At 36.9% G+C, this 18,320-nt stretch overlaps 1 protein-coding gene and 1 long non-coding RNA gene across 3 annotated transcripts in view; one reads left to right on the top strand and one right to left on the bottom strand.

Annotated features, from left to right (window-relative positions):
* GPC5 (glypican 5) overlaps positions 1-18,320 on the bottom strand; it is a 690,193-nt gene that overhangs the window by 57,062 nt on the left and 614,811 nt on the right. The window lies entirely within an intron of this gene.
* Positions 1-18,320, top strand: part of LOC128850935 (uncharacterized) — a 95,424-nt gene that overhangs the window by 47,479 nt on the left and 29,625 nt on the right. The window contains exon 2 of the long non-coding RNA XR_008448180.1: positions 9,385-9,511. This is a non-coding gene — a long non-coding RNA (uncharacterized LOC128850935). The remainder of the gene's footprint in view (positions 1-9,384; positions 9,512-18,320) is intronic.

Here is an 18,320-nt window from a genome sequence, read left to right on the forward strand (position 1 = left end):
AGTTTGTTTGTTTGTTTCTCAGTACCCCTCAAATGAGCTTCCAAAAACGTAGAAAACAATGTCAGTTTAATTAGTGAGTCAGCATCACTAAGGAATATGCTTTTTAGAAAATGTATAAAATGAGTACTTCTGATCCTTTTGCCAATCTGTTAATTCTCCAATTAAAAAAAAATGCCAGGGTGATACTTCATTAGAGCTTAAAAGCAGCAGAGAAAAAAACTACTAAGGAAAAAAAAATTGCCTTGAAAATCAAAGACAAAACATTAAAGTAGTTTTGTAAAATAACATTAATGTTCGTGAAATATGCTTAAGAAGGAAATTGCTTTGGGAAGTTGGGAAATGTTCACATAGTGCTTGTTGTTGCACATGAGATGCAAAGCGCAACATGGTTTAAAAAGACACAATAGGTCAAGAGCAAAATTAAAGTGAGCACAATATTAAAAGAATGTGGGGAAAAAAAAAACATTAAAGGCCCTGAAAATTATATTTCACTTGGTAACTGCAAGATCTTTTCCATTTTCAGTATGGCTTTTAGTTACCAGACCCTTCAACATTTTTCAAAACAAACAGAGGACGATTTTTAATCTGGGATTACTCATATTGGACTTATTTCAAGAGAAGTGTTTTCTGCTTTTTTTTTTTTTTTTTTTTTTTTGGGAATGAATATGTTTCAGTAGGATACTCAAATTGACATATATAATTTAAAAACCTCTTTTTTTGGCAGGGAAAAATTCTGAGCATTTTCCCTTTTGCTTTACTTATACTAACTTGAAATTAATATAATGAACAGGTGGCATTGTTTGCATGTCGAGATTCACTAGGATTCTGTGAAATAATTAAAACCCACCGATCAAGGGCAACTTCTGCATTCCAGGTATTTTTTTCAGCTGTAGAGGCTGGCATAACAATTGATATTCCCCCTACAGCCATTCTTGCATTTATGTTTATATTATCACAGCTAAAATAGCACTATTATGAGAAAATACTGTTGTGCTGAGGAAGTTATTCAGCTCCTCCCTGTTGTATGCTATTTAGGCAGCAGAAAACAACAGGTACTTGTGTAATGTCACCAAATGATGATTGCTTTTGGCTGTTTAGGATCTGGGTAAATAGGACTCTCAGACTCCCTCCGGGGGCACCTGATTTATCAGCCCCCAGTGAGCTGCAGCAGCTCTGCAGATGAAGTGTTGGGGAGCACCAGCTGGAGGGCACATGACGTGCCCTGCTGGTTGTGTTGGAGCTTGCCACAGCTCCTGGTTGTTTTGGAGCTGCCAGTCTGCTGTTTCTACAGACCTGCAGTCCCACCTTCTCAGTGGGGGCAAATGCACCCAGGTCCTGCGGTTCCTGCCTTGCACCAATGCAGAGAGCAGAACCAGTCCATGGGCTTGAGTATGGGAGCAAGACTGTCAACAGTCATAATTATTTACTGATGAATTATTGATTAGGTGTAAATTATAAATCATTGACATATCTGTCAATTATTGGTGAATTCCCCAGCATAGTTTTGGCTCATGAAACCATATGTCCCTTAGGGATGCTAGGCACAGGGGAACCCAAGTTAGTTGTTCCTGACAGCAGTTTGAATGCAGGGATCCTCTTCTAATAAAAATCTCAATGGGAATTGAGACACAATGGCACTTAGCTCCAGTATGATCCTGGTGCAGTCCAAGTGCAGACAAAGCAATGATGAGTCTAGCTAGGACAATGACTGGGTGAAGAGGATCCAGGTTTCCATAACAATAATAAACATCCCCTTGTTTCACATCAGAAAATCCATGCTGAATTAACACATGCTGGTTTTAGAATAACAGTCTCTCTCTCATACATACAGGACACGTTATGCTGTGTGACAAACTTCTGAAATGTATTTGTAGACAGCTACACTATGCCACCTGGAGTTTTAATAAACCAAAGCAAATTATTTTCTCTCCATCTCATATAATTTTATTTATGAATAAAGTATTCCAATTTTGAGCAAGAATTTACTTCCATGAATCATGGATAAGGAATTCATGAATATATTTGCAAGCGTTTTGAAGAAGGCTTATCAGCTATCCAGAAAGCACTGTTAGTTGTGTAATTTGTCAGTATATTTCGGATGATAGGAAAAAAGAAAAAAATGAGGTGGAGGCAAGAGCATTACAGAAGTGGGTCTTCCCAAATATTTTAGAATGAAGATATTGTGAGTAAGAGTCATGAGAGCTACTACTGCAGAGAAATTCACACTGACATTCACCAAGCTAATGTACTTGTACTATTACAGCATAGAAATGCAACGAGTAGAAAAATGTCAATATAAATCACATGCATTTCCTTAATAACAAACAGAATATTGCCATTTTAGTCACTTAAAGAGATTCCTACTTTAGCAATATGAACAGCTCTTGAATTTGATAAAGGCTTTCCAAGATAAGAAAGTTTCCAGCTGAACCTGGAAGGAATCCATCTACTCAGAAAATGAATATTACTTTCAAATTTCCCTATATAGTAAACAAGGAACTACACAGTATGTAGAGATCCACAAGCAGAAGGCAATATATTCTTGCTAATGCTGTGAAAATCAAGAACTCTCACTTCAACTGTCAGTTTTTATTTTATTCCTTTTCTTTCTTGTGAAAGCCAAATTCCTGCTAGTAACAGTAGATTCAGAACAAACTTTAAACCCCTCCACTAGGTAGATTTTCATTTCTTCCTACAAAAATACTAAGTTAATTCATGTGAAAGTAGAGGGGAACAAAACTTACCCACACAAACAAGATTTTTAAATATGGATGTTTCTTGAAGTGCAGCTACCATGGAATAGTTTAACCAAGCCATGTATTGCTGCATGTGGACAAAAGTTTTGAACAATACACCTTCTCGCAATATGACTCAATATTAAATAAGACCAGCAAGACAGCTGTATGGTATGTCATGTGGAGTCTCACATGTTTACTGACATGGATATAAAAGAAGAAATGTTACTATATCCGCCATACAATACCTTGATTTGAATTGATTTTTTTGTTCAGCACAGTAGAGTTTTAGTCCCTGGCCATAAGTCTGCCTCATCTTTCTTGGTCTGTGATCCTAAATGAGTTGGTGTAGCAACGCAAAGGTATCCTGTGGGGCAAATGTTTGTGTCCTACACCAAGTACTGAGGTCTAAGTGTTGGGGTCACAGCACCAATTTCTTCTAACAAGGCAATTATAGCCAGCTTTTCTAATGGCAATACTTGCAAGAAAGTATGAATAGATGACTTAGTAAAGTTTTTAAAATAAAAGAGCTTTCAGCAAATCTGAAAGCATTATTTTTCTTTGGAATTTGTTTTTGTTTTCATTGAACTACAACTTAAATGAAAATCATTAGAAGGCACATAGGCTACAAGAGAGGAGAGCTAGACATAGGCCAATGGTAGTGTCCCATGACTCCTGTAACCATCTTTGTAGAAGATTATCTGGGAAATATAAGAAAAAAATACTTCATGTATCAAAAATAACCAAAGTGTACCTGGAAGCCTAGAAAGGGCATGAAACTTCACAAGTGACCAAAAAATGATGTGCATGAACTCAAGATTACTCCGTAGAACAATGAAGAAGAGGTGCTGCTTCATTACTAGATGTTGAAGACTTTGTCTTTGATCATATTTAAGACAAATACTCATTAATGTTACATAGTAGAGAAGATCTGGCTTACATGAACAGCAAAGCCTATGGGATATGAAGAGAATTCAGTGAGTTACAAGGATGTCAATGTATTCTTTCCAGTATTTGCACATCTGTAGCAATCTCTGAGCTAACTAGCACATGCTGCTGTAATGCAGAAAAGAAGAATAAAAGGATGTATTCATAAAGCTAGGGAAATTAGAGCAAAAAGTAGTCTTACATTCCTCCAATACACCCCAGACACCATGAAATTGCTTAGAAAGGAGTGTAAAAGTAGTGCTCAGTCAAAGATGGTAGTCATTAGCATTTGGTTCAGTAACCTACTGCGCACACACGTGATATCTTCAAAGATCAAGGTGGCCATGAGCAAGGCTTACTGAAAGGGAAGGCCTCAGACAGGCTCTTCATAGGCAGTATATCATGGAGCAGGATGAGCAAAACCCTTTAGAAAACATCAGGATCAAGCTACTGCTGAGGGCACATGAGCTGCTACAAGGTTTGTCACTGGGATTGAAGAAACATAGAGACATAGAATCATCTAGGTTGGAAAAGACCTTTAGCATCATCAAGTCCAACTATTAACATAACACTGCCAAGTTCATGACTGAATAATGTCTCTAGGAAGCACGCCTATGTGTCTTTTGAACACCTCTGGGGATGATGACTCAACTACTTACCTTGTCTACTGATATAGTCACTCCATCATAGAAGGCTGCTAGGTCGGGCAGACATTACTTGCCCTTGGTGAAACCATGTTGGCTGTCTCAAATCACCTCCGTCCTCCATGTGTCTCAACATGGCTTTTAGAAGGATCTGTTCCGTGATCTTCCCAGGCACTGAGGTGTGGCTGGCAGGTCGGTAGTTCCCAGGGTCCTCCTTTCTAACTTTGTTAAAAATAGGTGGAATGTTTCCCTGTCTCTAGTCACCAGGATCTTCATTTTACTGCTGTAACTTTTCAGATGTCATGGAGAGTGATTTGGCAACTACACCAGCCAATTCCCTCAGAACTCTGGGATATACATTGTCAGATCCCATAGACTTGCACATATTCAGGTTGGTCAGGTGGTGACAAACCCGGTATTCTATTAGAGTGGGAGGGACTTTGCTCCCCCAGGCCCTGCCTCGTGGTCTGTCCACTTGAAAAGTGTGGGAAGCAAGATTGCTAGTGAAGACTGGGGCAAAAATGTTGTTGGATACCTCAGACTTTTCCTTGTCTCTTGTTACCAGTTTGCTAGTCTTGCTCATCATGGGGAAGGGTATGCATTTTTTGACCTTCCTTTTGTGGCTGTCATACCTGTAAAAGACCTTCTTAGTAAACTTTGCATTCCTTGCCAAGTTCAGCTCCAGTTATGCCTTGGCTTTCCTGACCCTACCTCTAGACAACTGGCGAGCATCCCTCAACTTTTCTCCTTGCTATACTATCCCTGCTTCTACTGCCTGTGCATTTCCTTCTTGCCCTTTACTTTGACCATCGTGTCTCAACTCTGCCGTGCTGATCTCTTGCCTTACTTTCCTAATTTCTTATCCCTAGGGATCAGGAGCTCTTACAGTCTATGAAAAACATCTTTAAAGATCTCCCAGCTTTGTTCTGCTCTCTTGTCCTTGAGGGAAGTTTTCCAAGGTGTCCTGGAAGTTTGCCTTCATAAAATGCAAGGCCTTGATTTTACTGGATTTTAGGCAAAGATGCCTAACCCATTTCCCTGAGGGCCAAGAAGTCCACCAGTGCATGATCTCTGCAGCCTAGGTTGCCTTCAGTCTTGACATCATTGTGTTGGTGACCATCAGGTCCTGTATTGCATGCCCTCTGGTAAGTCTACCTATTGTCTGACTTAAGTATTTATCTGCAATGAACTCCAGATGTCTTCCAGATTGCTTATAGCTCATCACGCCACTTTCCCAGCAGATGTCAGAGTGGTTGAAGTCCTCCAGCAGGACATGAGCCTGTGAGCATGATGTCTTCTGTATCTGGAGTTAAGAAGGCTTCATCAACAGACCCCCTAGTGTCTACACAAGGTTCCCTTAATTACCTTGTTCTGTAATTCTTGACTACAGCCTTTCAACCTGCTCATGGTTATTCTGCAGATATAGCTTTTCCCAATCTATCCATCTAGTGCTGTAGAGGCAATGCCTCTTCCCCTCCTTCCTCACTTCTGCTTTCTGAACAGCCTGTAGCCATCAATAGCTGCACTCCAGTCATGAGATTCGTCCTATCAAGTTTCAGTAATATCTGTGTGTTCCAGTTGAGACAAGTGTATCCTACCTGTTGTCTGGAGGCCTATGGTCAGAGGTACGAATGCCTGGGTAGTCAGCACTGGTCATAGCTACTCTGTGTGCACCATCATTTCTTGTGTAGCGTTAATTGCTGTCTCTGCAGAACAAGGAGGAGGTCTGACAAGGTGACCTGGTAAATTCACAGCTTTGATACACGACAGGCAATTGAGAAAAGCATCTAGCAAGCAGAAGTTCAGGGCTGGTCAAACTTCTGGGAGCAAGCGTCACAGGAGATGAGGAAAGATGCATGCATACAAGATTGGATATTGCTACAAAGGTGCTGGGGAGAAATCTCATTGTATTCAAGAGGAGGCAACTGCACTTCAGGCAGAAGGCAAGCTGTTCCTAAGAGCTAGCTGTGAGCGAGGTGTCTTGGCATCTGCCAAGATTACGAGCACATGAGCGTTGGTTCATTTGTGTTTGAAAGGGTTAAAGTGAGGAAAAAGGAAGGACTCCACACTGTGCCTGGGTACTGAGAGCATCTTCTAGTAGTCCAGAATGCTCTGGACACCACAGAGGCTGGGCTACCCCTTCCTTTGGTGTCTCCCCTTATTCCTTACTTATATGTGGATCCTGCTAAACCACCCAGAGCCAGTGGAGAGGGAGGATTCACACTTGTACACACCTGGGACAGCCTGTGCTGCTGATGTCATTGTTCAAAACTGCTGTCCCTGCTGAGACACAGCCCACACTGAGGCCTGGTGACCCTGTTTTAAGAACTACTGCTGCTGTTTTCTAACAGTACTTCCCCAAATAGTTTGTGTTTCCAAGAAAACATAGACAATTTTAAAATCTATATCTGTAAACACAAATACATGTAGGAAACAACTTAATGGTTAGGCGTCAAGAGTGGAGAGACAATTTTCATCACTATATTTCCTCCTGTTACAAAGCAGCAATAAAAAGCTGCTTTATTTTGCGTTATTTATTGCCTTATTTATTGCCTTATTGCAAAAGGCTTCAATTAAATTTTTCAGCTGAAAAATAATATTCATCAGATACATTTACGAAAATCAAATTTCTGACAGTTGGTCAAGCAATGTATTTTCTACTTCATTCTAGACACCAACTATTACCTATAGGGGTTAGTAGTTTCAAACATAGAATCAGAAATATGAATTATGTTTTCATGGCCTTCTCATATTAATTTCATGTTATTTTCTCTAGTATAGGACTGACAAACCATTTAGCAATCAGTAAAAGGACTTGGTTTTACCTTAGAAGTAAAAGTAAGTTTATGAATGTGAAATGATGAGAAGTCTCACCCATATTTTATTAATGAATGTGTTAAAGCAACTTCTTTAGGGAATTTCTCAGTGTGAAAATATGCAAATGCCATTATTTTTAAAAGCACAAAGAAAACCTAATTTACTCTGATAAAACAATACAGCCTTTCAGAAAATAACAGGCAACTCACTGGGGGATCACTGACCTATTCCTTTTTCACTTATTAAATGAATCGTAGGACTGTTTCTGGATTGTATCGATCGCATTTTTAAAATGACAGGTGACCTCCAAATTGGTTCACACACCAGTGTCTCTTAATGGAGCACAGAGCTGCTTGTCAATGGTGCCCTTAGAATTGAAATAGACATTGATGGACAAGACCTTCAACTGGCTATTGAAAACATGCAGATTTCCCTGATTAAACCAATCTTTTTTGTCATTTTTGTTTGTTTGTTCATTGTTGTTTTTTTTTTTTTTTAAATGAGCTTTTATTGACTAGATGTTGCTACAGTAAATTAAAGGAATATTTGCAATAACTTAGTTAAGAATTTGTAATCACTGATATTATAACACAAAGGTTTTGACCTAGATTTATTGAAAGCGTTATGCTACTATCTATAAATATATCCTTTTCTAATATAGTACTAAATGTGCAAGCTTGACTCTTTTATGAAAAAACGTATGAAGTTTCTATAAGTTAAGCATCATGTTCTACTAAAATATGAGTATCTTGCAACTTGTAACACAATTCAGTAAGATTTGTTTTAGAGGTGTCAGTATAGTTAAAGTGCCTCAAAATTTGCTGCTGACTTTTAGCATTTTAAAGGTGAAAACAAACAAAAAAAAAGACAATCTATCTTTTAGGCAACTTCTACGATATTGTTAGATGTGCATACATGTTTTATTTTAAACAGCAATACTGAAAAATGAGTGCTTGCTTTAGACATGGTGCATGGTGTATGGTGCATGCATTTTCTCAGAGCTTGATTTTGCTCTTGCTGTATTCATTGTCTACATAGTACTTCTCTATGAAGTGCTATTAAAAAAGTTAAATCTTGATCACAATTACAGGAAATGTTTAGTAAATATGAGTGAAGGATGAAAAGAAACAGAGTATTCATAATCATTCCTTGCTTCCTGAGTAACTCTGCAATGAAGCTTTCCCAGTTTTCTCTTTAAGAGGAAAGTGAATTTTATAAAACCATAATTGAATCTAGGTTGAACCACATTAGCAATTCCTCCAGCTTACCAAGATAATACTCCTCCAAAGTTCTGTCTTGAAAAGCATTTTCTTTAAGTGTATTTGCATTTTCTCTCAGATTTTGTTTTTCATCTTTGACTTAGATTACTCTCCACTGTGTTTCACCCCGAAAAGCTGTTCACAAAAATTGTACTGGACCCAAAGCAAACTCCTTTGTAAGATTATTACACAGCATTTCTCGCTTGACAATTTTTATGTAACAATAATTCTCTGTGTGATTCTGCCGTATGACAGTTACACATACCTAGTTTTTCACACTGTATGTAAATCTGAACTAATTCAGTACTTTTTTCAATTTTAAATTTCAACCCTCTTGATTTCTGAGTGAAATTATTCACAGCATTTGACATGAATCCCATTTATAATTTCCCAAATTCCATTCTTTTTTAAAGTTTAAGTGAAGCCATGGATATCGTCTATTAATTCCCATAGAAGGATGAATTTAATCACAAAACTGTAGAGGTGACTATTATATTCTGCCCAAGACTAGTACAGGCAGACTTCGGACACATTTGTCAAGACTACAGATGGGTTAGGGTGGACACAAGCTTCTCTCTCTGAAGTTTGAGCTGAACGACCATGTCACAGCTCAAACATCACAGTTGGATTTATCCTATCTCTGAGTTAACATATCTTGCCTCTCAGTAAAGAATACCCACCCTGTTACAGCATGTTATTAATGTGTGAAGCATAAACCAGATCCTGTTTAAGTTCAGCCAGCTCAGAAAACAAAGTAAATTCAGAGCTGCAATAGGCAATTCCAACCATTTATTTTTCAAACACCATCATTTAAATATCTAAATTAGTTGTTCCATCTGTCCCAAACAACACTGTTCAGATGAACAACACTGTTCACTGTTCTAGAAAGAGAAAATCTCTATTCTGCCCCACTTTCAGCTTGAGGGAAGTTGCATTCATGGTCATGGAGGGCCCATTGAACTGTATGCACAGAATTCAGATGCTTTCCTTTTCTTATTCCAGATAGACATCACTTCAGCCCAGGATAGGTGGAGGACCATAAGTGAGGAGCCTGCTTCTATCATCTGATGTTTAGGAAGGACATGCTATTTGGAGGAGGACAGCATGTGGTCCTGGCCCATTGCTGCAGGTACTGTTGTGCATTTTCCATTGCCATTAGTAAATAAAAGAGATTTGAACACTAATGAGAAACTAAATATTCATTTTCCTTAATCATATAGAAAATAGGATAATTTCTGTGTGACTTGAGCAGATTACTTCCTGATTAAGTGAAAGAAAGAGAATCGCAAGAGTATCAGAAAACAAATGTTACTGGAAACTCAATGATTTGTTACCTTAATATTGTTTGTGATGCACAGTTGAATCATTAGCAATCTGTAATTTTCCTGCTAATTTCATAATGAAAGCACAGAAGATTTTGGAATTAAGAGACTGGCACTGAAATCCAAACTGACCACAAACTGAGCGATGTGAAAAGAAGAATAAGTCCTAGAAAGAAGCCATCTCAGAAAACTTCAAACAGTATTCGCAGCATTAGAAAATAACACCCTGTTTTATCAGGGTGACAAAATGCTGGCCCAGCAGAAGTCTTTTGACAAAGTTTTGAAAAGACGTGTACTTTTTAAACCTTTACAATTATGAGAAAACAATCCATTAGAATGTTAAGTTAGGCAAATCCATTACTTGATGTATTTCTTTCTATTATTTTCATATATTGGGCAAGTTTTCTGTTGGGTATGTATGGTTTCACAAGCTGACAATGTGACTTTTCATCTAAGGTGAAAATAATTATTCAACTTTCAGTTTGGAAAGAAAATTAATTTCAATATCCTTTCCTCAGGCTGTTTCTTAATACAGACAAGTATCTATGAAAACAAAAAAGAAAGCAAAACTAAGGAGACTGACCAAAATTTGTAGCTTCTGAAGCAACGTATTTATACCACTGGTACAATAAAGTAATATCATTTTTGTACCTGATAGGGTTATCCTTCTGATTGTAAGCCTCAGATTTGCTAATCTAATGCCCACTTTTAATAGAAATGTATTTTATAAATAAAATAAATTGTTCATTATCTTCGTTTTTTTTCAGTTCCCATAGCAAAACATTTGGGATAAAATCCTGACCCTGTGTATCCAACAGAAAAATTTCCATTACAGATAAGACAGATGTCATTTTATCTTTTCTTATTGACCTTTTAAAAATGCTGTATTTTGAAGCATAATGAGACTCTAGTATACCTATACGATTAACAATATAACCCTGTATCAGAGCTTTGTGCTAATACAAAGCTTTGTGTTGACTTCATTCTCAAGGTTTCTTCACATTTCGTTTTCACATATCCTTATATAGAATATTTGATTGATACTAATAAACATATTCTAGTTAGGGTGCTGGAAAATGAAACACGAATCTATTATTTCAAGGACTCAAGCAACTTTTAATTATTTTATAAATACAGTGGGTATATGACTTAAACAAACTCTAACTGTATAACATGGAGTGCTAAGCCTTTACATATCACTTTCTGTCTTCTAACTCTTGAGCAAACACTGACTAAGTACACTAGGTATGCTGGTAAATTTGCATTAAGTGAAGGCATAGTTTTTCTGGCAAGGACTAGGAGGGAAAATTGCCAGGGAAGTGTGAGCTGTGTATAAGGGTCAAAAATAGATGCTCCAAAAAAGTAAGATGAAGAAGTTGGTTATAGGAGAGGAAAGAAAAAAAAATCCAGACGAGGTTATACATTTCAGCTAGCTTAGACTTAGTGACTTTAAACAGTAAAAAAATGAGTGTATAAGTACAAGTGGAGTAGTCAAGCAAACAGGACAAAAATATACTATTTAGAATCTCAGCTCTTCTGCTCATAACAAACCCTGCTAAACATCTGAGTGCATTAGCTTCAAATTCCCTGCTTCATTCATACTTCTAGCTCCTAATGTTTGTTTTGTTTATTTTCATTTGGCATACCAAATGTCATGGGTCTCATCAGGAAAATCTTTAATCACAGCTTTATTGCAGCTTCATACTGACAACCTCAAGCACTCAAATATACAGAATTTGGCACAAAAATCACAATGTAGCCTTTAAATAGTCAAGAAAGGACAAATAAATTTGAGGTCTCTATGTGGGCTGCCATCTTATTTCTGAGCTTTTGTATTACACTTGCTTTACACATTAGGCTGTTTTTCAAAACCTAAGTGTATTTGAAACATATTAAACAGATAAAAGATGAGATTTTCAGATTACTGTGTCAGGAATTGATTTTTAAAGAAAACCAGTTAATTTTATTGACACATTAAAGTTGTGAGTGTAGATATTATAGATTACTGACAGAATAATCTTTACTTCTGGGTAGTTTTTTTAAGGTAATGAAGGTTTTTAAAGATCAAGAAAATACGAAGATTTTTGGCTACCAGCATGCCATGGATATTGGTTTGAAAGGACCAAGGTCAATATGTATGGCTGAGTGTCTTGTACTGTGTAATTAAATTCTAGTTATTACTGAATATTAATACAGTATTCTTCAAAATTTATACAGAGATCGAATATTTTGGAAAGAAATACCAAAATAATATCTATTACTTTGCATTTTCTAACTACCTCTTCCAGAATACAAAATAACTGGGACAAGCTATGCTAAGTGATTTGGTGATTTCCCCAATGTCCTAGTATGCCTTTTGTTTACAGCTATGCATTGCAATCATCAAAGCTTTTATTCTTTTCTTTTTTTTTTCTGTCTCCTCCCCTACCCTGCACAAAACCATTAGAAATACTGAGCATTTAGAGAAGCTCAGAAGACATCGTTCGGTTCATGTTATAGAATTTTTTCATCCATTTACATTTTATAGAGTTTAGTGCAGTTGGTTGTAGGTTGTGAATTATAAGTCCTGAGTCTTCTTGTGATGAAAACTACGTAGTTATACAATGCATGTTAAGCATGCATTTATTTATTTAGTTATATGCATGCATTTAGGCAACTAGTTATACAATCTATAGTGGCTAAGAAGTACTTCACAGAAGTCTCTCTGCATCCTCTGCGAGATGGTGCAGGCTGCAGCAGTCTGGCAGAAATCTACACGCCACTAACAATACTCATTGAACAGTGGTTTCCAGAGTGGAACAAAAATGTCTTGGTTTGCTCTGTAAATGTGTAAGTGGACCACCATTTGCCATTTCAGTACTTACTCCTTTGTGCTGTTGAAAATGCCAGAGATGGATTGAGCAATCACAGCCAAGCTGGCTTCTACTTGCTATAAAAACATGTTTTATGCAAAAGACTGATTCATCTGGCATGTTTCTTACCGTAGTCTGTAATTTTTTTCCAACCAAAACTAAAAATAGCTTTTGAGTTTCGGTGACTGTGCAGGCAACTGGATGTGGGTATTTCTATTTACAAGGGAAACAGAAATAACAATTAAACACTATACTCAAATTCTCAATTGAAAGATCGACAAAAGAAGTGTTCTCATCTCTTTTTTAAGGCACTCATCTTTTACATTTTTTGGTGTTGGATGTACCCAATGTTCATGGTAGTACTGTGGCAACACACTTTGAAATTTATCTGAAGCCAGAACCTAAAGAGATGAATGTAGTCTATAAGGATTTGTAGTGTATTTTTTAATTTAAATCTGAACTCACACAATTTATGTGTTATGTATGATAGTAAGTAAATCACTAATTCTGAATAATATCACATCTGTTTACCTACAGTGAAACCTACATTTTAACACCAACAACAGTGGAACATTCTTCTGTAATATGCTTTTATTTTCAGTCATTCTTTGAATTCTCATATGGTTATCCAATTTAGCAGCACAGAAGGCAACTACTGTAAACACCACAATCCATTTAAGAAAAGTAAAAATAATTCATGGAGTTTCTAATCCTAGAAAAGAAAGCTGTGAGTGACCAAATGGAACTGCAGACTGAGACTCATCTACTATAGGTCATGCTGTGTTAATGATTTACTGTTAAAAAAAAATAGAAGAAATAAAAAAGGAAACTAAAAAGTGGTTTAAATATTAGTTACTGGTCTCTTCAAATGTTCTGTCTGCCAGGAAATTTGTCTGGGGAAGCTGAATGTTTTCCCAGTTAAGCTATATAGGCACAATTCCTATCTTTTGAAATAAATAATCCATAGGAGTGTCTTCACAGAAAAAATCTTTACAGTGATTAAAATGTAATTGCTCACTGGGAGCGTGTTGCATAATTCAGTATCTGTCTCTATAATGGGAACAAACTGTATGGTTTGAGAATGCTTTTAGATGCAGATTGAGCTCTTTTCTACATCCAAGATGAAAAGCAGCCTTGGACTTGCCTGATAACTGCATTTGATTTTAGAATGAAAGTAGACAGACAAATTGGGAAACTAAAATTTCAAGATCAAAGCTCCATCACAGAATCTTTTACAAGCCTGAAACAGAATACAATGGTTAGGGTGCTTTTGTTCAAAAATGTATCAAAAGTGGATGCTTGATTTTAGAGACAATTTCTCTTTATTCTTGGGCTAGATAGAGGGGATGCAATCTAGAAGTAAAAAAAAATACATTAGAGGAGAAAAATAGATGTGCTCAGAAAAACTTTTTGCTTGTCTGTTCCTGGGGTCATTGATGTAAGCTCCAAAGGAAGGTATTTATATCTCTTATTCTTTAATATATTAATATTGTCTTTGTAATCTATCTGCCAAGGGTCATTAAGAGGCAAAGCCCAGCTATGTTCAAAGGAGTTCAATTTAAAAAAGAAACCAACCCCATGTTATTAGGCTCAGTCTTAGTCTAAGATCTTTATTTTCTATTCCAAGTCTTTAGAAAAGTGAAAAAGCAAAGAAGAAAGTAAAAGGTAAGGGAACTCCAGCAATCCCTTTTCACCCAGCGGATCCATATCATGGTTAAATCAGTGTTGAAATAACCTTAACCAGGAACATTTATTGCTATTATTCCCTTTCTTGTTCTAATGAACATGAAAAAAAAATGTTTTTCTGTAAAAATGAAATTGAGAAATAAAATTTCAAAGAAAGAAATGCTCAAGATCGTAAACTTGTATATGCCATATATTTGTGTAGATCCCACCCTGTTGGACCCAGTGCTCTTGCAAGATTCCCAGCTTCTCAAAAATGCTATGAAAATCACTAATACATAGACTTAACCCCACAACTTTCCATCCACAAAGACAACTTTGTCACTTGAGCTCTACCAATGATCAGTCACAGGACATTTCCAAAAAACTAGTTCATTATATGTATTGTCTGTCCCAGAACTCTGTTACTGCCTATGCGTCTCATCCTCCGTCATTTCAATATTCTGAGGAAGCAAAGATAGATGAGTGAATTGGTTCTGTTTGCAGGTTCATTTGGTGAGATTATGTGCCATAAATGGTGAAAGAGATGGATTTTCCTATAGGCTGATGGTTTTATGCCCAGGTTTGTTGTATTGCCTTAGCTCAGATGGTAAAACGTGTAAGTCTGAGAGCAGGTCGTAACCTGCTAAGCTTTGAGCAACTGGATTTAATGCGTTCTTCTAACTGCTGATGTGTCTTGGGAAGCAATGCAGAAGCCCTTTAAATTAATTGTGTCCAGGATGAATCCAGCAGTAACTGCAAGCACACGTAAACATTTTCTGTGCTTGTCATAACCTCCATCCTGTTTGCCTTCAGTATCAACTGCTTGTTTTTTTAAATTTGTGAGCTGGTAACTGGTAAGAACTGGTTTATTTTAGTAGTGTTGGTAATATTTGGTGAAGAGTAGACAGAAGGATACCTGTGGTGTGTGAGAGATGCTCTCCCTGGAGTTCAGAGTACTTCACAATGCAGATTATGTTAGATGTTATATAGAGCCAGAACTGTACAGTGTCCAGCGGTGCTATCTCTGCTGCCATGCTGTGTGTGCTCAAGCTTGTGGAAATAAATGTATGCAGGTACAGAAAGTCTTTAAGATGGTGAAGGATATGTGTATCCTCTGCTGCCTCCTCCACAGAAAACATTTGAATTTCAGCTTCCAAAGGGAAGTCACTGAGCATATGAAGTAGGCTAGGAAGAAAGAGATCACAGAAATTATTTCCCTTAACATGCTTGATCTTAGATGGAGAAGTTTAACAATTGACTATATAGCCTCAGTGTAGGAAACATGATTCAAGCCAGCCTGAGGGAAAGGAAAAATAAGAGAAATGTGGAACTATATTGATCAGCTTCTTCCCTGAGGATTTATTTATTCTGCTACATGTCTTCAAGGCAATTGATGTCTGGATGTTCAGGCCACCTATGGGCAATTTTTTACCGCTCTCAAAAAATTCTAATGTAATTATTCTGTGACTTTGCAAATATCAGTTATATTAAGAAACTGTTAGGTTAGGAGCAGTTCAGAGACTTAATAACAGATAATTTTGGTTTAATAAGATGAACAATTTATTTAATTAAACAGAAAACGTAGTTTAGACAATGCGGTTTGTGTGGCAAACAATCTAAGAAATCAGAGATTTTTTTTTCTAAAGCAAAACTTTTGTTCTTCTTTTCTTTGATTAATCCTCAGTTTGAAGTGTACCATTTTTCCAGATATTCCCTCTCCTCTTGGTTTTACTCCTTTCCATGTAACAATAACAATTTAAACCACAGCTGTTTCGCTGGGAAAAAACTCCATTTCAATGCAAGAAAGTAAATCTGTTTAAAATAGCTTCAGTGGTATATTAAACTAATCTGTTTCACTTTGCACAGAAATGGACTAGAAATTAACATGATCAGTTATGGCATATCAGCTGTGAGGCTGGTAACAAGCAGCTGTGAGGTATAATTTCATAAACTAGTTCAGCTAGAAGCATAAAGGCATTTCTGCTTGTGCCCAGACACATTGAGAAGTCCTGTAAACTCTTAGTGTATGGGCTAGCTACAAGGAATATAAGTTTATTTATGTCTACCTATAATTAATAAGCAAATCTCACAGACCTAATGTGAAAGTGAATTGGACCTTGTAAATTACTACGGATATTTGGCTACTTAAGGAGTGCTTCTGCAATGAAATTATTTGGCCACAAATGAAGAACAGATCAAGAAAGAGGAGTGTAAGAGACAGAGAACAAGATTTATCTGTAAAAATGCAAAAGCACTTCCAACAAGGTAAAAATTGTTAGCACGAGGAATGAGATCACACAAAGCAAGAAAAGAAAATATCATGAGTGATCTTCTATCAGCTGTTGAATTTGCCATTTGACTGCTGTTTACCAGCTTTATGCTAAAATGAAGACCCAAAGGACATGTCTCAGTTGTCATCAAATAATTAATGTCTAAACACAGATGTCTAGTGATCTGAGATGCCCTAAGGTACCCTCCTTGGCTTTTTGGTTGCTGTTTCCGAAGGATGTGGAACTCCCATGGCTCGTGTGTTATTTTTTGCCAGTCTTGTGTAGATATCTTAGAAACACTATGATGTCTGAAGTGGTATGCGTCATATCTGTTTAAGTAACTGAATTTAGGTGTCTGAACTGAATTCCACCAATGTACCTCTGCAAGGGAGAAATAGTAGATGGAACCAGTAGGGAGAAATGCAAAGTAATTTCTGGACTTCTGGTCCTGGCAAGGGTTTAAATTTGGTAAAAGTTTTATCTGAGTGATGACTCAGCCCTCAGCAAAATAACCCAAATCAGATGTTGGATTGTGTTTTCTATGGAAATAGTCCAGGAGTCTACAATCTATTATAGTGAGAAAATGCTGCAAAATAAGCAGAACTAAAATGAATTTTCATCTATGTGATAAAAAAATCTTGTTTGGTCTGCTTAATACACGCACAGAACAAGAGCCTCTGAAAGCTTAGTGTATGCAGTTTGAAAAAAAAAATTAAAAAATTAAACCTCAAAACAAATACGAGATCTGACATTATCACAGTTATCTTAAAAGCGGAAGTAGTGACACACACATAGTCCATGTTAATATGTTACTAAACTGTTATATATTCAGGCAATAATTCTATTTTAACATCAAAAAGCAGAACTACAATAAGAAAAAACTAAGTTGGCAGGAAATGCAAGCAATCATATAGTCCATTCCCTCTCTTCACAGCAGGCTTAGATGTACTTAAATTGTCCTGATAGACTTGCCTAGCCTGCTTCCTAATAATAGAAGCTACACAATCTTCCCAGCCACCTGTTCCTGTACTTCACCGGTCTTACAATTAGAAAACGTCTTTGGTTGTTTTTCCTAATATATCCTTCTTTTCTGTTTGATTTCCCTAATGTATGGGAACAGAATATTCCCTTCCTCTTAGCTTGTGCCCTTCTCATTGAGACGAGATTTTTTCCCAATAGTTTAGGGCAAACGTGATCTTATCAGGCTATGGTTACCATTCTCTTACATGAGAAGTACACTGGATGTGTCTACACAGACTTCACTGCAAACATTGAACAGATTCCATCACTTAAGTCTGTTGGGCAGCTAGAACAGGGACAGAGAAATTTAATAGTGCACTTTCCCAGGGTGCAAGACTATCTCTATCTACAAATGGTGTTCAGGAATTATTTGGTCAGTGAGTAAATCATAACTTCATGCGACCATGCAAAATTATTTTCATGTATTCAGTAGCTGTACTAGTGCATACCTGCATTAAATGACTTCTGCTGAAATGACCACCCCTCTAATTTAATGAGCAAATTTTGAAAGAAATACCTATTTTTAAAGGACTGCTTAATTATTTTAGCAAGTAGTAGTCTTGAAACTGAATAATTCAGTAGATATATATATTTTAACCATCTGGGACCCATTGGAATGAAACTTTGGATGCCATGTAATTCTTAACAATTATTGTCCAAAATTTTGTCTTGAAAACTGACTGTTCAGTTCTCTAGAGTAGTCACTGTATGGTGGCAGGACACTGCGTGGACAAAACAACAGTATCCCAGAATATAAGCTATTATTTGAAGCCAAGTCTCTCCAGTGGGATTTAGCTCCACAGTGGATG

Source organism: Cuculus canorus, chromosome 1 (assembly GCF_017976375.1).
Source record: "Cuculus canorus isolate bCucCan1 chromosome 1, bCucCan1.pri, whole genome shotgun sequence".
NCBI lineage: Eukaryota > Metazoa > Chordata > Aves > Cuculiformes > Cuculidae > Cuculus > Cuculus canorus.